This window comes from Eublepharis macularius, chromosome 2 (genome assembly GCF_028583425.1).
Source record: "Eublepharis macularius isolate TG4126 chromosome 2, MPM_Emac_v1.0, whole genome shotgun sequence".
NCBI classification, from domain to species: Eukaryota; Metazoa; Chordata; class Lepidosauria; order Squamata; family Eublepharidae; genus Eublepharis; species Eublepharis macularius.
This window is the reverse complement of record NC_072791.1, coordinates 156,026,410-156,048,580: the sequence shown is the minus strand read 5'-3', so window position 1 is coordinate 156,048,580 and position 22,171 is coordinate 156,026,410. Positions and strand designations below refer to the sequence as shown.

Sequence of the window (22,171 nt, the reverse complement as noted above, 5' to 3'; positions counted from 1 at the left end):
GGGAGTAAAGTATAGATGACTGGGGAAGTCAATGGCAAACCACCCCGTAACAAAAAGTCTGCCAAGAAAACGTCGAGATGTGACGTCTGCCTCATGGGTCAGTAATGACTTGGTGCTTGCACCTTTACCTTTAGGAAACTTTCCATCTAAGCAACTGCATACAGTTGCTATATCTCATGCTTTCCACCATATGCTGGGATTAAGTTTTGCTATCTGTCCAACTCAAGTATTGCCTATTTCCCTTCTTGCAGTTCATACCCATCCTGAGAAATTGCAATCATTATGTCCTGTATCATGGAAGTGCTCAGATTATTTCTAATCTCAGAGCTAAAACACACAAGACTAATTACATGAAGGTCCTCAAGTGAAGGGAGACGCACTGTTGGCCAGGAAGCAGAGTTTTAAAAGACAGACCAGAAGGCTTTGTCAATTTCCCCTCTTTACAGAGCCGCAGAGATTGCTCCTCAGAGGGTTTGTTGCCTCCCTGGCTCTGTAGAGAGGGGAAATTGACAAAGCCTTCCAATCTCTCTTTTAAGACTCAGCTTCCCAGCTAACATTGCGTCTCCCTTCACCTGAGCAGCCTCGTGCAATTCGTCTTCTGTGTTTTAGTTCTCAATGTTTGCTGGGGCCCCCTTTGGCAGCTCCCTGGTGATAATAAGGGGTGCTCAGAGAAAAACTCCCTTCTGCCAGCATTCAATGAAACCCAAAGAATCGCAGTCTAAGCAAATGCAAAGCATGGAAAATTCACCCAACTGCCATACAAAATAAAACTATTTACATGTTTTATGGATAAAATGTAGTACAAGAAGCAGCCTTAAAGTGCCATCCTGACATGACTTTTAAAACTGCTTCTAGAACACCAGCTTCAGTTGAAATCAAGCCCATTCTGTAAATTGCTGCACCACTGTGATTGGAGACAGCTGTAGAGCCAAATGGGATCTGATGGGGGAAACCACATTTGTTCTATTTGTGTCTAGCCCCATGCACATATAATGTGAGTGAAGGCAACAATTCTCCTCCCTTCACTGGTATGCAATCTTGTGTTGTGAAAATTAGACATCCCCCCCTCCACTCTAGTAGTGCATGGGACAGGCACACAGACTAAAATCACACAAGTGCTATCAAATGCAACAAAGCTGGGGTGCGAATCTGGACCAATATTCAGGCAAAACCAGCAATTGATTCAGAAATCCAGTTCAGAATTCTCTATCATATTTGCACACCAGCAGTAGAAGAAAAGCTTTAAGTGACACACATGAATTTATCTATAGAAATGTAGGTATTTTATGTTTTTCTTTAAGGATTCTTACACCAAGGTGTACTTCTTTCCTTATCCACTGGGTGGCAATATTTGATGCTAATCTTCTAGCTAACTACATGTAGCTAGAAGATGTAGCTCCAACACTCCAGGTATGGCCAAGTGCCAAGAACTTTGTTACATTTTTTTTAAAAACAAACAGTAAACCCATGGGTCATCGTACTCTACTACCTTATGCCCACTGGCCATGGTCTAACAGCTTTAGCCAGCTAGAGAGTCTTATTGCTGTTTGGGACTACTTATTTAAATACTCCACTTACAGAAGGGGGAAGAGAAACCCTCAAGCAAATACTCCAAGCTCAAGCCTCTTAATTTTTTTCAGCATTTTGTGTGATGCCACATCTCCACCAAAAGATACCCCACGAAACTGACTCTCTTTTCCATCCTGCACCACCACCAAGAAGAACTAGGCATCAAAGAACTTCTCACGCCTCAGAGAGTTTTTATCAGACATGGCGATTCCTTCCATCCCCAGAATAAAGGCTGAGCGTTTGCCTCTCTTCAACCTCCAAGGTTATGCCAGGCACAGGGATCATCATGCTGAGGTGGCATCCTTCTGGAACTGGATGGAAAGGAAATCAATCCCCAGTTATATCTGCCACCCACCCTCAAGGGGATTGGGAACACCTGAGGTAGTACTATAAGGACACCAGCTGTCTCCTCCCAATGTCCTTTCCCATTTTACTCTTTAAAAAGTGAGCTTGGCAGCAAAATATTGTTGTTTCTACTGTCTATCATGACAGACCTAAAGATTTTTTTATCCAAGACAGATTTGGCCATACTTACATGGACACCATCTGGGTTCCACAGAGATAAGGAAGAAGCTAATAAAATGTTACCTTAGAAATCCTTATCAATATTCAGTATTCATAACACGTTGCCCTTTGCATAATACTTGGGATTTTTTGCTTCATTTACCTTCAAAAACAACACTTTGGGAAAGACAGTGCTGCTGTGGAGAAAAATGACTTGCCCAAGGCAACATAGTGTGTCAGAGGCACAGGTCAGATGTGAACCCAGGTTTTTACATTCACATCCCACTTTATCCAATGGACCATACTAAACCTAAACCTGGGCTGCTTCCACACACATTGGATAATCCACTTTCAATACTCTTTAGTGAACATTTGAAACTGATTTTCCATGTGTGGAACAAAAAATCCACTTCTAAAGGATTACGAAAGTGCATTGAAAGTGCATTATTCAACGTGTGTGGAATGGCCCTGTCTTTTCACCCCGTAATTGATCAGTGCTCTGGCTGACAAGGATAAAATACCGGGATCATGGAACTTTATTCTCCCCAAAACACCACCAGTCCTTTACTCTATAGCCCATCTGTGTTGACTCACAGCCAACTCATTCTCCTTACATGCTCAGGTCAATTATTTGTAGGCACCCAGAAAATTACACAACTCATTGCTCCATGATAATGCATAGAACAGATTCTAGACTTCTTAACCTAGAGTTCTCTCCCAAGCAGTAATGTAAATGAGAATTGTCAAACAATTATGGGGTTATTTCTTTGGAAGCGGGGGGGGGGGCATCCTTTCAACCATTTCTCAATCGCCTCAAGAATGTAAATAAAAAGGAGGGCTATTAAATTGTGTTAAATAATATGTTTATTTTATCTAGTTCTTAGATTATGCTAAAAGACAAAAGATAAAGGAAAGCTACATATTCACTTTCTCCATGTCATTCATGCTTGAATAATACCTCAGTGGGAGGTTGTATGCTCAGCACTTTCTACCTCAGGCCTCAGACCAAATCTCCCTACTAAAAGAGCTACCAGATCATGAGCTTCCTATATTAAGATGACCTCTGCTCCCCCCTCCTTCCTCCAGCAATTTTCACTCTCTGCCTCAAGAGAAGCTTGGGGAAAAGAAGGCTGTTTATTTAATCCAGACATGAAGAATGAAGTATTGTCAGGCTGATAAATTCTGTCTGAATTCCTGTCAGCGGCCACTTTTTCCCTCCATAGAAAGTCCAGAATAAACATATACATATTTACATACACACATGATTCTCTTTGGTTGCTTCCACTCAGCAAGGGTTCACTGTTTTACAGCAGTTGCAGTTGCAAATGCAGGCATTTTCAGAGGCAACTTCTTGCCTGCTGCATTGTTTAGCTTGAGAGTTGACGATGGGTGTCCCATTTTAAGGACACGTCTTACTTTAAAGAGCTGTTATTCAAAGCCTGTGAGAAGGTAAGAATGGTGTAGCGGTTAAGAGCAGCGGGTCTATAATCTGGATGGGCCAGGTTTGACTCCCCACTCCTCCACTTGAAGCCAGCTGGGTGACATTGGGTCAGTCACACTTCTTAGAGCTCTCTCAGCCTCACCTACCTCACAGGCTGATTGTTGTGGGGATAATAACAGCACTTTGTAAACCGCTCTGAGTGGGCGTTAAGTTGTCCTGAAAGGTGGTAGATAAATAAAATGTTATTATTATGTTACTATTCTCAGAGACAACTTTTCCAGAGAGCCCAACCATCGGAGAGATATTTGGTAAGGAAAAAGAAACAGGGAAACAAGATCAGCCTCCAAGTGTTGCAGTCCAACAGGTAAAACTATACTGACCTCCCCCACTTCCTCTCTCCCCAGAGATAATCATGAGAGTATATGAGCAACACTTACCCCAGCATCCAAAATCTCTCAAGATGCTTCACAGTCTCTTGTTACAAAATATCAGAACTCCATGAGCAATACTGAGGAATTCCCCTCATTTCAAATCTCACGCCTCCAGTGTGCCTTACTTTTAAAAGTCTGATGTAGAAACACTGCTGGGGAAAGATAGGAAGGGAGGGGAAAGGAAGGCCTAGACTTTCTTTCCTTCTTTCTTCTAAACATTTGGAACAAGATTATGTCGCTGCATTATCAGCCAGCCAACTGCCAAGCTCACTCAGTCTGACTCCATACATCAAGGATGAGGAAGCTAACACTGTTTTTACTTTTTTTTTTAATGTCACAAATCAGGATGTTTTATGATGCAGATCCCTGGAGGGTTATTTTCTTCCTTAACACAAAAACCATTTCCCCCTCCCTCATAAAAAATGCTTTGGGGCTTTTTATATTTGATAGTTCCTATGGAGAGATTAGGACATAGTTGCTGAGTTTAACCAAGCTGGCTAGTCTTCCCCTATCGCTCCACACCTCGTGCCCTAACAACAGCCAGCTGTTTGCAAGCTGGGCTGGCAAGGAAGTTCCCAGACCTTGACCCTCCACCCTTTTCAGTTCATCCTGGCTCCAAGAGGGCTGCTGCAGCAAACACATCCCCCGCTTTCCCAGTCCCCTCCTTCTGTGGGGGCAACCCAAGAGCCTCACAGAGTTACAAGGAGGCAGCCAGCAGCAGGCAAAAGATTCAGGTTATGTGAATGAGGAGAACTTAAATCTCAGATTTTTCCCCCCAAAGATGAAGTTGTCAGTATAAAACTAAATCTCTCACTCCACGGTGATTCAAGGCCTAATTAGATTAGCATATTTGTTGAGCAGCACTCAGGCCCTCTGTGAAGCCTTGAGAGGAAACAGTGCAGCTGCTTCAGACAAGGGTGGGGTGTGGGGTTTTGTTTTGTTTTTTGCTTGGAGATGAAAATATACTTTGGGGTGCCATGGCTCATTTTATCTGCATTTCTCTTTTTAAAAAAAAAACTTTCTCAAATCTTCTAGTGATTTAGTGCCTAAGCACTGCAGATACAGTCACAAAAAGATTAAATGAAGTATATAGTACTAATCGAGCATGCATCCATCTATACCTATATACATTCACCCAGAATAATGTCTGTCTTCAGTCTTCAAGAAAGCTATGGAAAGTTCCTAAATACTGTCATAGTAAAACTCTGGGTGTCAATAAAAGGCCGTCCTCAAGTGAAAATAAGAAATTAATTCACATAACTGTATCTTCCTCTTCAGCCATATTTTAAATGGGTAATAGAAATTACTTTAAAAAAAAACAAAATACACACACACATTGTTTTTAAGCTTTCTGACATTTTAAAGAAAGAAATAGCATGCCAAAAAAAGAAAGAAGCTCTGTTCCTTTACAGAATCAGAGTCAACACAAATACACACATACAGCTTTCTGATATGCGCTGGATGGGGCTGGGGGAGACATGTATAAATCTGCCTTCTGGCCAGACCAAGGCAAATAGAGGCAGTGGTCTGAGAGGGGAATTTGCATCTCCCTTGTCAATTGTCCAAAAGTTCCCAAGGAAGCCTGTCTCCTATTCTGAGAGCTTTTGGCTTTGAATAACTGAGACACATGTGGCCAGGAGACAGCATAAAACTAGTTTCCTTTTTGAAAAATTCTTCTACTATTTATTTTGTTCTTTCAGGCCGTACAGAAGAATGCAACCAGAAGGAACATAATGTTGGTAACTGGGTAATATTTTTGCTGCTTTCATCCTTGAATACTTCTCTGCCTAAAATTACATACAAACACACTTGTCGTAGCTCAGATCCCAAATATTTGAAAGCAAATGGCACTCTCTCTCACTCTCACTCTCACACATGCACACATACACAGAGTTAAATGACAGAGAAAGGTGGGCATTCTCAAGCTGATGCTGTCAGCTTGAGGATACAGGGAACTAGATCAACCTATCCCTTCCCCTCTTATTGCACAACCTTTATTCTGCTTCTAATTGGAAAGAACCCCAATGTCTCCAATACTCTGCCAAAATACAGAAGTATGGCATAATGAGATCTAGCCCAGCATTTCATCAGAGTGCTGAATTCCTTTTGCAGAAAGTGACTTAAATGAGGTATGAATATATTGTAATAAGAAATGGGCAAGTTCAGAGAACGTAAGTTAAAGCCTTTGCTTATAACTTGGCAAAAAGCTAGGAGAAGCTTTGAGTGAAAAAAATGGTTTATTTGCAATATGTACTACATCCGCTCTCCCCCACCACCCCTGCAGATATACCTAATGACTGCATCAGTCTATCCCCTTCTCATGGTCTTTGCCTCTGTGCTTCAGTTTTTCTATCAGTAAAAGGCATAAAGAATCACATTCCTAGTTCATCCATTAGTCTAGAAAGCAGTACTAGCTAGATTCAATCATTGTAGTAACTAGAAACCTCTCAGTCAAACAAAGTCATGTAGTGTAAGCATGGAAGACTTCAGAGTGATGCTGAGGAGGATGCCTAAAGCAGAGGTGCCGCTCTGAGTCCAACATGGGAAGAGCGGACAAAAAATTGAATAAATGAAATGAAAAATGATAAAAATCAAGCAACAAAAATTCAGATGAGGGTTTGGCCTCCTTCCTGCCACAAGGTCTCTCTGAGCCCTTTGCAAATGGGGCGGGGTAGCCAATCCCTTTTCCTTCCTCCATCGAGGGACAGAAAAATGCCTACAGGGCTTCTCTCTCTCTCTCACTTGCCAATACTGTGTTATTTTATTCCAGGTCAGCCACTCCCAGCTGTTCTCTTCCAAAACCTGGCCTGCACACTGCTTCAGTCTAAACAACAGGATTGCAACCAGACAACCTAGAGGCCCAACCACACTGGGAACCTAGTAGTTATCCTCTGATTGCCCAGAAACATGCTATTTTCCCCTTACAAGAAAAGGGTGGAGACCCACCAAGTGCTGTTTGCGGCATCCAGGGTTTTCCCCCTATTCGAGAATCCCAGAGTTTCCTTCAGAGCCAGGGGCCATTCGGGAATGAATGGGCTTAGGGTTAAAGAAACACAGGCTGACTTCACCCACCAAGGATAGGACCGGTGCTTAGGAGTGAATCCTAACTGAAAAAAAGATTCCAACATAAATATTTGAAAACCAAAGCAAGACCAGGGAATGGGGGCTGATAGAATACATCTTGGCTTCACACACATGCTGTGCTCAGCTGCAGACAACGTTGCTGGCAACCGGAGTTTGAGATTTCATCAATTGCAGCATGTGCTTTAACTCTGTTTTACAGCTGCAGTGAACTCAAAACCAGAGGGGGGGGGGGTTAAGAAGTGGGATGAGAGATCTGAACCTACATGAGACCGTAACTGTGAGGACTCCTTCCCAGATTACACCACTATCACCAAGTGCTTGTTACAGAAAGCATTTCAAAAACTGCATGACCCAAGCCAGAACCAAGAAATGTAGAGCACTGTTCCCATTTTTTTCAAAAGGTGGTGTGGTGTAGTACGGAGCAGTGCGGTGCCGTGCAGATAACTGAAGACGGTCAACATTTGGGCCAAAATGCATGTTTCAGCATTGAAGAGCTGGAATTGATATCTTGTGATACAACGGCGGGAGGAAAAAAATAAAACATGATGGGGAGTTTTTAATTCTTCAGAGTAGTATAGGGAAGAGGCCTTGATCTGGATAGCCCAGGCTGGCCTAACCTCATCAGATCTCAGAAGCTAAGCAGATTCAGCCCTGGTTAGTACTTGGATGGGAGACCATCCAGGAAGTCTGAGGTGGCTGCTCAGAGGCAGGCAATGGCAAACCACCTCTGAACATTTCTTGTCTTGAAAACCCTATGGGGTCACCATAAGTGTGCTGCAAAAAAGTTGACAGCAAAAAACCCCAAAACAAAACAGGGGAAAGGTTTTTGTGCTGCTGTTGCAGTCATGACATCATATGACAGAGCAATCACAATCCAGACAACTGTCATTTTCACCACAGATATAGTTCCAGGGGAAATCATATTGTTCCAGAAAATTATAATACAATCCTAAACAGAATGTCAGCCTTTTTAAGCTCACTGACTTCAATGAATTTAAAAGGTTTAAACTCAGAATTCCACTGTGAGCACTGGTTTTACACCAGGAGAAGGGTGATTGCTAGGAATGAGTGCACCAACAGAGAGGGCACACCATCTGGCTCCTCTTCCATGAAAAAGGAATACACCTGAGCATTTCCTGCGTAAAACTGTCTAGAAAGACTGTAAAGATCCTGAATCTCCATGCTGGAAATGTATCTCTTAAAAATCTGCTTCATTCCCAGATATCCCTCTTTATCCCAATACATTTCATTCACATACTGAGTAAGGAACTACACACGCAGAGCACAGCTGCACGAGCCTTGCACGACCGTTAAATGTGAGTTGCTTCCTAATCAGAATATCAAGGAGAAGAGCAGGGAGAGGACAGTGTACATATGCCTGTCCTTCCCATACAGCTTTGCTTTGGGTCAAGGCAAAACAATTCCTGAGAGAAGCAAGGTCTCATTCCCTACCCCACCCACAGCGAGGATAGGCCACAGGGGGCAGAGGGGGGGGTTAGTCAGTTTTGTTTCCAGACTGTTTCCTCTCTTCCTCTAAAGTTGGCCCCAGCTACCACATTACATCAGAGTAAATAAAGATAGAGATTGCTCCCTTGCAGGCTAAATTTGTGGGGGGCGAGTAGAGAGCAAATAGACAAGGGGCTTGCACACAGATCACCCCACTCTCTCCCCACACTATCTGCACTGGTGATGTCAGAAAGTAGAAGATAGAAAACAAACACACCCATTCAGAAAATCTTAAAGGGATACTGGAGAGGAAGGGTGGGGCAGTTGGCACTCTTAGTACTGTTGTGCTACAAAACTGTTTGCCCAACCACAGACACCTATATGAGGAAAAACCCATTTCAGAACATTATGCGCAACACAAGCAAATCTAAAGCATCAAGAAGAAAAAGAAAAGTTTATTAACTCAGTGTCATCAACTACAAACCATTTTCTCCAATGATCTATACCATTTCCTTGGGAAGAGATCCTATGCGAAAGTATCTTCCAAATTGCATTATCTTACCTTTCCCTCATACAGCCACCCTCAAATTAGGCCAATATAAATTTAATGTTTTTTACATAAAATTTCAAAATTCCTGACAATTTTCTTGAGAATTTCCCAACAACAACAAAATCTTGTTCAGGCATCATGTAGACAGGAGATTAAAAAGCTGAGGACTTCAGCAATGATTTACTATAGAAGCAGTTTTGAGAACATAACTGCAGTCAAAACCTAAGGCACAAAGCCAATTTACAGAACTGGTTCAGTTTTGGTACCTGAAATGTGAAAAAAGTCAAACTAACCATAGAATATTTGGTCATGGGGCTGAACCCCCAAACCACTTTTGTGTAAAAGGAGAGGAAGATTTGGGAATAACCACTCACGGCATTTCCAAATCTGGATACATACATGAAGATTACGTCATTTCTGTCAGTGCAGATGGACTCAAATGGCCAAAGTAAACATTACACTGTAGATGCAAGTTTACCCAATAGCCTTTTCTCAGCTGCTAAGTGCCTTCACAGAAAGGGGTGATTTGCAATTAAGTAAGGTCCGAGGGAAAGGATGCATAACCCTTCCCCTACCAGGCACTTCCCACTGAAAAATCCCTCTCCCCACCTGCTTTTACTCTTCCAGCTTTCCAAGCCCATATTTATCTTATGAAAATAGTACAGAAATCATATGGGAGGAGGAAGTAGCTGGGGGAGGAATTACAGCAGGGAAAGCATCCGACAGAGTTTACGGACATTCTACCTCCAGAGTCTTCTCTGCTGAAAGCATTCCCTTCTTGGTGGAACTTAGCAAGTGAGAAGGGGACACTAGACTATTGTTACTACATTGAAGCCTGGCCCACATACACATACGTTTTGTTGCTGTTACTGACCACATGAAACATCTCATACCATCACCAGCAGTAGCCTGAGAAATACAGCACTGGCATGAGATGCCTCACATAACCAGCCATAGCAAAGTGGCAAATTGTTTACAAACATGGCATTGCCACACTGAAAAACTTTTAGGAGCATTCATGGCGGATTCTTTAGAACCAATCCAGAGTTTTTGATTTTAAGTGTTTCCTCAAAGCTTCTCTGACCGCTATGGAAATATTTTTTTTAAAAAAAAGTTTGATTTAGTATAGATTTATTATGTGCCTAACACCTCAAAAGATATGCATGTTTTTTCTTGTCCAAGAAACTTGCCACCTACCTAATCTCAGATGTTGGGGGCACCTGAATCAGGGACTCAGAAAATTACCACAGTGGTCAGGTAGGTTCATAAGGAAGTATGGGTATGCTAGTCCCAAGTCATATAGGGTTTAAAAAGGTTAACACTAGGATCTTGGATTTTGCCCAGCGACAAATTGGGAGCCAGTGTAGATGGAATTCAGCTGGAGTGATATGATCTCTATGACCCACCCCAGTCAACATCCTGGCTGCAGAACTCTGCACCAACTGAAGTTTCTGAACCATTTTCAAAGGCAGCCCCATGTAGAGTGCAATGCAGTAATCTAATCTAGATGTAACCAGGGCACACACCACAGTGGCCAGATTTTTTCTGCCCAGGAATGGGTAGAGCTGGCTAACCAGTCAAAGCTAGTAAAAGGCACTCCTGACCAAACATGCCAACTGCTTATCCCACAGTAGGCTTGGGTCCAAGGGCACCCCTAAACTACAAGTCTGTTCCTTCCATGGGAATGCAACCCCATTCAGCACAGGTGATACTTTAATTCCCAGGTTAGACTTTCTGCTTAACAATATCACTTCTGTCTTGTTAGGATTAAGCTTCAGCTTTTTACCCTGTATCCACTACAAGACAGCCTCCCTGTGCCAGATAGAGCTGGATGGCATCCACATATTGGTGACAACCCAGCCCAAATCTCTGAATGACCTCACCCAACAGTTTCACGTAGAGGTTGAAAAGCATAAGGAACAAGACTGAACCTTGCAAGACCCCATGGGCCAGAGGCCAAAAATCTCCTGTGTTTGTCCTATTTGCTAAGGAAATGTGATGGCAAGAGAATATTTAAGAGGTTCCTCCAAACTTGGGCAACAGCCCCAGTTTAGGAGTCACAAAAAGAAGCCACTGCCAGAAGTAACCACTCCCACACAGTCTCCAGAATGACAGCAAAGATGCAGGAAAAAACTTCAGACATTGTGTTTTTAATAGAGTCATCACTGCTTCATACCTCTTTTCTACTCTTCCTCATAGAACGTTTATGCAATATGCATTTTCCCACCTCTTCCAGCTAATAACGCAATGTGGGACAGGACAACACAGCAGGATATCACAGCGTAGATTCTGTGAAACTCAGTGTTACCAGGAAGAGATAGAAGAGTAACAGAACACTAACAATTCTGAGCCTCCCATAACATCTATTTAGACTCTCATACCTTTTTTTCTTTACTTCAAAAGTTCTGAAGGGTGGGGTAGAGGAGAGAGAATGTCATATGAAATGATAGGGTAAGAAATTTAGATACTGTGACATGGGAGCAGAAAAAAAACAGAAGATTTTGCAAGTAGGTGGACTAGGGAAGTCAGAGTTAATGCCCATCCTTGTTATCTGGAGATTGTATAGCTTAATCTGATGTTGCTGACACGTAAACTGACTAGGGGGTCCAGGAACTACAGACAGATTAGGGCAATAAAAAGAGAAACAAAAGTCTATCAGAAACACAGACAACGTAGCAGGAAAATCACAAGAAAAATTTGCACGGGATATGAAGAACAGTGAAGCCTTTGGAAAAGTTTTTTTTAAGGGCTCTTTTGCAGAGCCAGCACAAGGAATCTTGTTCACAGCACTGACACACTCAGATAGTTTGTTAAACTGTTGTGAATGGAGCCTCCATCACAGACCCTTCCACCCCTCTGTCTTGCCATATGCCAGGAAAGTCAGCAAGCCTCCCATCAGAGAAAGTGACAAGAGCCCATGGGGGCTCTTTGAATCCACCCCTCTTTCTCTCAATATCCCAAGCATATTCTCTCGCACTTTAGCCTGTTGACCTTGTCAATTATTCCCTCAGCCGTGTGACCTCTAAGCCCCCTGGGGAGAATGTATCTGAGTCGACGAGCTTTCCAGAGGAAATTCAATCACAGAAGTGGGACCGAGGAAAGGAAGATGGCTGCTATTGCCTTAAATGAGCCACATTTATATTGTTCCAAGTCAGTAGACCTCACACAGGCTGGAATCTAGAGTCAAGCCTGGGTCTGAGGACAGACTAGAAAAACAGAATATAGTGTTTAAGTGAAGAAAGAAATCATTGGAAAGGAAGATGACCTCCATGCAGACAGAGGCACAACAATTGCTGGTCCGAGTCCTACAGAATGCTGCCCCACAGATGAGGAGACCAAACTCCAGCAAAGTGATGGAAAACATACTGGCCAGTCCCTTTATCAAGAACACGTATGAAAGACAAGATACCCAGAAAGTAAGGCAATAAGTTACCCATCGACGTGTGAAGACAGGTCAATGTCCACAGATACATCATTAGAGAGTTCTCCTCTTAAGGCATATCATAGAAAGGAAGCATTTGACTCTGGGAATGAGACCTTTCAGCTGGACTGAATACTCCCTGACACACACTGACCTAAATATTTCTAGTTTTGTCAACAAGATATAGATGGATTAAAATTAATTGTCCATGTTCCTACTACCAGCACCTGAGTTTGTCCATTAAGCAGGTAAACACAATTCTGAATGTCCAAATTATACCCTAATCCATTAGAACAGTTTGATACCATTCAACATGATACTGTTTGTACAAAAACAGAGACCTGTCTTGTGCTGACAAGAGATCTGTATATCAAATGGAGGAAGGTTAAGGATAGGAGAAGTTTGAGCATCCCCTCTCTTCTTGTTTAGAGCAGGGTCTGTTCTCCCTTCTTTCCTCTTATTTATTCAGGAACATCTTAACTCAGTCAAGAATGATCAAAGGCCTGGTATATCCACTCTCTCAAAGCAGAATGTATCAAGTTTTTCTTGGTTAGCAAGGGCACAAGTCTAGAGTAGTTTTTGAGGTGCAAGGGGCTTGATACTTCCAATGACAAATGAGCAACATAAAGGAAACATGTCAGTAAAACTAAAAGCTAGATTTCAGCTACAAATAAACTGCATCAGAGCCTGGTTCTATAGGTATAGGCAAAACAGGGGCTCTTGAGATAAAAGAAATAGAAGAATAAGAGAAAAATGATATAATGAACTAATACATTCTAAAAGATACCTTAGATTGGACTCAACCAGCTTTTCTGTTGAGGAAAAGAGACAGACAGGTCACCCCTCAGCATCAAAATGGCTATGCTGGTGGCCATAGGACCTGCATTTACAAAAGCTACATGAGACATGAACTGTGCTATGGAGAGGGATTCAGCAAGACTGAGTCAGAAACCTGAGTACATCCAACATCTTAGCTCTGCATATGGTAGAATAAAAACCTTCAGCCACTAAACATGACATAATACCATAATGTATCTTGTCAAATTTTAGATGCTGCCTCTCACAAGAGAAAACCCACAACAACCTGAGCTAATTTATATATGAGAAACAATTAAAAGAATGCATATTGAAATTAACTAATGTTTTCACACAAATAACAATAGTTGAAACAGTGGTTAAAGGACTGTTTTTTTCTGCTTGAAGTTTTTCAGTGATTACTCCTGGAAGGGTTTTCTCACAACCAAAGACATGGGTTAGGCTGCTGCCTCAGAAGGCAGATTTGGGACACTGCTGATGCCAGAAAAATGGCAGTTCTGATACACAGATATACCCCACTAAGTAAGTACTCTGGTAAACATCACTGAAATGAACAGGAGCTGCACAAAAGCAATACCATACTACATTTCAGTAGGGCTTATGCAGAAGACCTTTCTTGCAACTTCTGGCTTAATTAAACTGAAATCATCACAGTTTCACTTGCTAAAGAGAAACAGAACTGCCACTGTAAACAATTTGTGAAAAAGCTGTGACCAATCAATCCATTTATCATTCTCCAGTCAGCCTTACTGAGTAAACCAATATATTTCTTGTACCCTAAAAGAATAGCTTGGTGGTGCTGTAGGACCTGGGCCTACTGCTAGCGGCAGTGACCAGGAGTGCCTTTTACCAGCTTCGACTGTTTAGCCAGCTGCTGCCATTCCTGGGCAGAAAAGATCTGGCCTCTGTGATGCATGCTATGGTTATATCTAGATTAGGCTACTGCAATGTACTCTGTGTAGGACTGCCCTTGAAAAGTATAAGGAAGCTTCAGTTGTGCAGGATGCTGCAGCCTGTACCTTGACTTAAGCGAGTCATAGAGAACATATCACTCTAGTTTGGGCCCATTTACACTGGCCACCAAATTGATTCTAGGCCTAATTCAAAATACTGGTATTGACATTTACAGCCCGAGTTTCAGAATTTCTTCAACTCTGTGTTGGATTCCTGCTAATGCTATGTATTTGTAAACTTGTATTTATTTACCCTATGGCATTGTTTATGGAAATGTCCTTGATATTGACTGTACTAATCTCTCACAGTGTAATCTGCCTTGAGTCTCAGTGAGAAAGGTGGACTATAAATGACATAAATAAATATACTGCTTGGGTCCAGATTGCCTTAAGGACCATCTACTCCCATATGAACCTACTTGACCACTACCAATCATCTTCTGGGGCTCTGCTTTGAATGTCCCCACTTTCTGAGGTTAGACAGGTGGCACCTTGAGATAGGGTAGGGTTGCCAGGTCCTCTTACCATCCGGGTGGAAGGCTGGGAACCTAGCGCTTTCCTTTCTTGTGGCCCCAGCATGCTTCATTCCATCACTTCTGGGTGACATCACGCAGGATCAAGCATGCACTTCACAACAGGCCGATTTGGGTCTCAAATCAGCCCAAATCAGCCCACTGCAAAGCACGCACACACTCTCAGAGCAGCGTAATGACGTCTCTCTCGGGAGTGATGTCATCGCGCCACCTCCAGAGCATGCCCAGGAGGTCCGTTCCTGTGCCTTTCTCCCTCGCTGGTCTGGTGAGTGGTGGAAGGTGATAGTGGGGGATCCCCTGCCCCCACCAGGGGAATGGATCCCTAAGATAGGGCCTTCTCAGTTGTGGTGCCAATACTTTGGAACTCCTTCCCCATGGATATTTCTCTGTCCCCTTCTATCACTGCCTTCCTCCAGTGAGTGAAGATTTCTTTGTTCATTTGGCATTCCCTTAATGTTTCCTTCCTTCTTGCCTTGCATTGTTGTCTCTGTGTTATATATATATATATATATATATATATATATATATATATATATATATATGTATATGTATGTATGTATGTATGTATGTATGTATTTTTGTTTTGTTGTGCTTGGTTTCAAGACATATTTTTATAATTTGTTTTAATTGTCAGCTGCCTTGGCACTGTAATACAGTTTATTCTTGAAAGGAAGAAACATACAAAAGCAAAGCTGAAATAAGGAGAAAATAAACTCTTTCAATATGAAGACTGGGGATTTCAAGAGATGCCATCCCCAAAGAATGCAACCATTTGCTAAAAACAGCATAAAGGTAACAGTCCCAATGTTCTGTAAGTTAGACAAATCCTAAACAGGCCTACTCAGAGATAAGTTCAAGGGGGCTTACTTCCAGGAAAGTGTTCATAGGATAGCCATCTTAGTTGCTCTGCTGTGCTTTTTGTTGTCTTAGAAAATAACCAAACAGCCCTCCCATACAGTCATTTAAATCTCTCTTCCTTTTATGCCAAGCAGTCCTCCCACCTAGCCACACTCTCCTGCATTCCCCTCACACTCACATACACACATTTTTATTGCAAAGGCTGCCTAATCAAGAGCACAACTGCTGCCTTTTAAATTGCTGTCTAATTAAGAGTTATTATTCTCATTAAGTTCATGGCACCACTAAATGGCAAGAGGGCTACCCAAACACACAGTGTATTGTCCCTAAGCTTTCAAAGATACAGAACGGGTCTTATAAGTGAAACCAATGTTCCTGGAACTAACAGTGACAACAGTTTGCTGAAGTAAGCAGAGACTAGTAACCACAAAAGTATTGTTAGAGCAAGAAATCAGGAGGACATCCTGTAATCTACAAATTCTTCCTACTTTGAGTCAGAAACCATTTAGAAAGACAGAGGACAGATGACTACAAATTCAGACTATAAAGCCACATCTGACTTTTGTTATTTATTTGGGGGGGGGGCGGAGATAGCAGAATGGAAAAATATGCAGAGAAGGCCAGGTTGGCAATGTCTCTATGTTTGCATTAAACAGTAATATGCTTTAAAGAAGCTACAGAATTCTTGAGGAACTACCCTTCCATACTTTTCTTGTTGACTGCATACGTTCAGCAACCCCTTGAGTATGAAGGTTTCATCTACATTTACTTACTAAATGCAATCCTTAGCAGAGTTATACTACAAGAAGTTACTCAACATGAAACCATTTCACTGGTGACAGCCCAGCAATGCAGTACTCATTAAAATGTCCTAAAGAACACAGATTCAGCCACCATCAAAAGATGTAGAATGTCCTAGTACCCTGACCCAATATGGATGCTGCTCTTATTTTCTTTTTCAAAAACCACAGCAGTGACCAGGCCTCTCAGGGTGAAGAACCCATTTATTTCATTACTTTCCTGACCACCTATCTTTCCCATTCAAAATGGGCAACAGACGACAGCTGCTATGCAAGCACAGCTTCCTTCCCAACTCACAAGGAATCTACATTTAAAAATCCAAGTATCTAACATTTTTTAAAAAAACAATAGACAATTGAAGCTAATCAATTACCATAGGTGATTTTCTACAACAACTGTATTTCATGGTTGAAGGGCCGGAGGGATGCTACGACAGCAACCAGGCTAGGAGCAAAAGTTAGGCAATATTGCTCAAGTCACTCACCTGCACACACAGTCATCAATGTTTGTCTTTCTGATTTTTATCACTCCAAGGAAATGATGATCATATCAAATCAGTAATAAAAAATGATAATCAGTGGTGCAGAGAAGCAGACAAGAATCTCAACAGCAGGCAACTAAGGAACTGCAAAAATTATCAGTTTATTTGTCATAGCCATTTAATGTCTTCATTTTTTGATCTTATTAAAGATCAGGTCATAGGTTTGCGTTGAAATCAAGGGAACAAAACCCCGAATTCAAGGTATCTCTTATTTATTTATTTATTTATTGGGGAGGGGCTTCTGTTGTCCTATCAAAACCCTTTACCAGGGAAACAACACTTCTATTGAAAATTGTTTCACATATAATATGAAGAAAATACATGACTTGAATACAGTTGTATCCTATGATACATGGGACTACAATTCTGATTATCTGCTGTCCAAACCATGTTTTAAGAGCACAATTCTTTGTACCTTTCTATATATGCACAAGTAACATTCACTCATTATAAACTGAGATTTCGTTTGTAATGAAAACAAGCTCAGAAATCCTCAGGCTCATGAACAGAGGTGGGCACGATCCAAAAAAAATTAACGATCCAGCTGATCGTGGATCGGCGCCGGCGACGATCCCAAATTAACGATCCACACCGATCATCTCCCGTTTCCGATCCGTGGATCGTGGATGCCAAAGCGGGGCGCGCTGCTATTCCCAGCTATGTGGGAAGCTGGGTGGTGGCGGCAACCGCCGGGGCCGGGGAGATAGAGACAAGCCACCTCCCCTCAGGGGGCAGGGGGTCTGGCCGCTCGACGGCGGCACCCTCATGTGCCTGCCCGACAGGCCAAAGAGGAGCGTGCTGGCGAGAAAAGAATGGTGGGTGGTGACAGCGGCCGCCAGGCCTGGCGGGCATGGGGAGGCGACGACAGCCACCTCCCCTCAGGGGGCGGGGGGGTCTGGCCGCTCACTGGTGGCACCCCCCATGTGCCCGCCCGCCAGGCCAAAGAGGAGCGCGCTGGTATTCCAGGCGAGAAAAGAACGGTGGGTGATGACGGTGGCCGCCGGGCCTGGCGGCCACGGGGAGACGGTGACGAGCCGCCTCCCCTCAGAGCTGCCTATCAGGGTTTGCAGGGATGAGATTGGAGTGCCCATGGCTACAGAACACCCCCTTCCCCCTCCCTCCCCTGGGGGTCTTCTCCCAACTTGTGACTGCTTTGCTGCTCCATGGTTGGAAGGAAGCCCTGCTGATCAAGGAAAGCTGGGCTTCCATTCGGGTTTCCAGGGTGACAGAAGGAGGGCAAACAGAGCTCAGGCATTCCCCTGGCTCCGTTGCCAGGGGAATAGATTGCTGGCGCCTGAGTGTCTGGCCTCCCGATCGGAGCCCGATCGCCCCGATCCAGGCCCCTCCCAATCGCTGAATCGTTGGCCATGGACGATCATGATCCACTGGTTCACGATCACCATTATCGTGGGGGGTTTTCTATCGTAATGCGGATCGTGCCCATCTCTACTCATTAACTCCCTGCCTCTCATTCCCTACTTCTGCACAGCTGGGGAACTGAAGATCCCCTAATTCTGAACTATTTGAGATGTCTAGTGAATGAACAACAAACTGCCTTTTGGCTCGGCTTGTAGGAAACAGAACATATGGCAACTTCTATGTTGCTATGATTCTGATATCACAACAAACCATGGTTTGTCCAGAATTAGGAAGATTCTCACAATGTACAAGGGAAGAAAGGTGGGGGAGGGAGCATGTGAGTATAAGGTCTTCAGAGATTCATTCTCATTACAAACCAATCCTGGTTTTGTTTGCAACATCTGAATGCAACCACAATCTCTCACCAGAAAATCAGTAAACTGTGAATGTGCAAATCAGATATGGCATGATATATGCTTAATCATTTCCAGAATATTCTGAAAGTAACCCCAAGTGTATGGCTGCAAAACCATACATCTGTTTTTTCAACAGATGCTGAAAAAGTCCCAAGTGGAGTCTGTTGATTAGAAACAGCAGGTCCCTTGCATGATGTACAAAGGGATCAGATTCTGGAATACTCATAGCAAAATAAAGAATGGAATGCCATAAGACAAGAAAAATCCCTGGTGCCCAAGCAACAAAAATTTGAAACTGGCATCTCAGAATGCTGACCTTTTTAAAGGACTGATCACAAACAAGGTGATTTAAATAATTTAAAATACTGTTTTAAGCTAAATTTCTCATTGCCCAACTTTTACATTTCCTGCACAAACTGGTTGCTTAATAAAACAAACAAAATTTCAACTTAAGAGCTTTTTAAAAAATACTCCCTTGAAGCATACTGCAAAACTGCCATGTAGGCCACATATTTCATACTGCAGAATTCTGTCTGCTGAGGAGACAACAGTGAAATTAATGGATTTCTGTTTGGCTCTCTCTGAACATCCAAAGTCACTAAGCAAACTTGCTTGAAGACTGGATCACAAAACTTATTCCATGAGCTTGAATGTGTGTGTGTGCACGTTATGCTTCTTTTTCCTTCTCAAATCACATTTCTTACATGGCACACTGCTTTTCAAACAGAGAAGAAATTCAAAAATAGTTTGCTGTCAGTCATGAAAAGTCAGTAATCAAAAAATGCAATAAGTTAGTATAAGCCTCTCTCTGAATCCTTTCCTTAATGCCCAGAAGTTTCTAGAAGCAAAAGCTAGATATAAGAGTAGGTATAACAATAGCCTTGACTCCAGCAGTATTTCGCTATGAGATGGAAAATACAACTCCCTGCTCTCTGGCTGGTTCAGTCCTAAATATTCATAATTTGCATTGTAATAAATAGAATGCACAAAGTATATCATATTTATAATACACTACATTATATATTGCTTGTCTCAGATATTTTGTTTCATAGTTCAGCCTTCAACTTTAAAAAACAAACAAAGATTTTCAGAGCAATCCTAAAATGAGTTACTCCAGTCTAAGCCCACTGATTTCAATGGGCTTAGATTGGAGTAACTCTTCTTAGGAATGCACTGTTTATTTATTTACTTCATTTATACCCTGCCTTTCTCCCCAATGGGAACTCAAAATAGCTTACATCGTTCTCTTTTATTTTATCCTCATGAAAATCCTGGAACGCAATGTATTTGATAGTGTGCTATGGGTTCAGCTCAATATGTACACACTACGTGCTGATTCCATTTTAAACCAAATTATTCTTTTTAAAAAGAAGTACAATACAATGGATTTTTTTAAAAAAAATTAAGTTGTTATTTATCCATTCTGAATTTTCCTTTCTGACACAAAGCTGGGACCATTTCTGATACAGCTCTTAAAAATGTGATTGACACCTAGAAATCTGAAATTCTTTTCCAGCCTTGCTGAAAAGCACTATAAAATACTCTTTATAGTTAATAATCCTAAATTAGAAAGGAGGTGGTATAAATGCCTAAAGTTTGGACTTGAACCAATATCTGATCATCAGACAAGTTTTTTTTTAACGAAGATGTTATTTCATCTTTCATCTCCTTCAACTGTTGCTTTTGGAAATGACAAACTGTGATCTATAGCAAGCTGCTGATCAAGTCTGACAACTCTTATGTTCTATCCCCAAAGCATCAGATTGCTGCAAGCTGGAAGTGATCAATGGGGAACTGAAGTTCCCCATTGATCCCAGCATCCCATGCTGTTAAAACATTTCCTCTAAAGCATCTGGAAGTTGCCGAGAACAGAGAAAAGATACCAGGCTCAATGAACTCTCTGACCTAATAAGGCTGTTGCCCTGTTCTTGCCTTAAGATGATAAGTCAAGCCACCAGTCAACTCATAGTTGAAGTGACCACAGTAATATATCCCTGAAGCAACAAAGAGAAAAACACTTGCACACACTGTGGTCTTAAATCACTAGAGAGCTAAGGAGCCAAACAAGCAAACGGTAGAGAGCATGGATTGTCCTAAAACAAACACACTTTTTGGAGACCACTCTAATGGCATGTAAATTCTTCCACACAAGTGGGAGCCTAGTTTGCTCAGAGCCTACAGGTTGTCATGGGGCAGAAGAATGGGAGCAATAATGAAGCAAATGGCATTCTGTTTGGCTCCCCTCAGTAGACATTTGAGGATACTAAGCAAACCACCTAAGGCCTGGATTCAAAAACCATAACATTTTTCCCATGCACATGAAGGAGCATTGGGCTTTTTTTTGGCAAACAATCCCCTTAATAAGGCTTAAACTGCTTAAGTCTTGTTTACAAGACTTAGCCTTTCCTAAGTATGCACTCAACGGCCATTCCTAAGTACTGCCTCAAATCTGGAAGTGTTCATATACATCTATAGTAAGGAGTACATGAGTACATAGGACCTCTGCTTGCTGTTTTTTTTTGGGGGGGGGGGAATCCATTGCATCTAAATGCCTGTTTTTCAGGATTTACCACTTTACTGACTCAGCAAATATCGACAGGATTAAAGTTACATCATTATTATTTTGAAATAAAGAATCTATCATTTCAGATGATACTGCTAAAATAGTCTCTTCTAATACTGGACCAACCACCAAGATTAGGAACCTGTTACTCCCCATCCCTCCCTCACCCTGGGAGACCATTTCACAGCCCAGTTGCAGGGCTCTTTTTCTTCTTGGCTTCATTCTGTCCTCCACCCCCAGCTCTCACCCCCCCCCCAGCTGCTTTGCCTTTGGGACCACCCAAAGCATCACTATGGCAACAAAGCTATGTCACAAACAGTGGGCTGTAACTGTAGGGACCGCAGGGGCAGGCGGACTCTGCTCTGGAGAAGTGAGTTCTGTTTTCATGCAAATGTTTGTTTGTTAGGACCCCAAACCCTCACACCCTGGCTGAGTAAACGTAGAGCAAATCCTGCCTATAACAAATGGAGCTCAGTGTGGCATTTAAGACACTGTCCCAACAGTATCAAAGTTTGACCAGCAGTATTAACAAACAGGGTATTGTGGGGTGGATTTACAAGGTGCCCAGCTATATAATAAAATACTTTTTAAAGAAAGAGTAACTTCTGGACCTCCCAGTCTCTGTATCATGCATCTGACGAAGAGAACTTGATTCTCGAAAGCTTATGCTACAATAAAATTGGTTAGTCTTAAAGGTGCTACTGGACTCTTTTTGATTTTGCTACCACAGACTAACACAGCTAACTACTCTGCATTCTGGACCTCCCAATATGCTAACCTATTTCAGCACCTAGATTCTGGTATTTTTCCACACAGCGTCTCCCTCCCATGAGAGGTAACACTTCTAGCTGCAATGGAGTTTAATTTCAAAAGCTATGGACTCTC

The 22,171-nt window shown here is 42.3% G+C and overlaps 1 protein-coding gene across 7 annotated transcripts in view; it reads right to left on the bottom strand.

Moving 5' to 3' along the window:
* TNS1 (tensin 1) overlaps positions 1-22,171 on the bottom strand; it is a 390,644-nt gene that overhangs the window by 272,172 nt on the left and 96,301 nt on the right. The window lies entirely within an intron of this gene.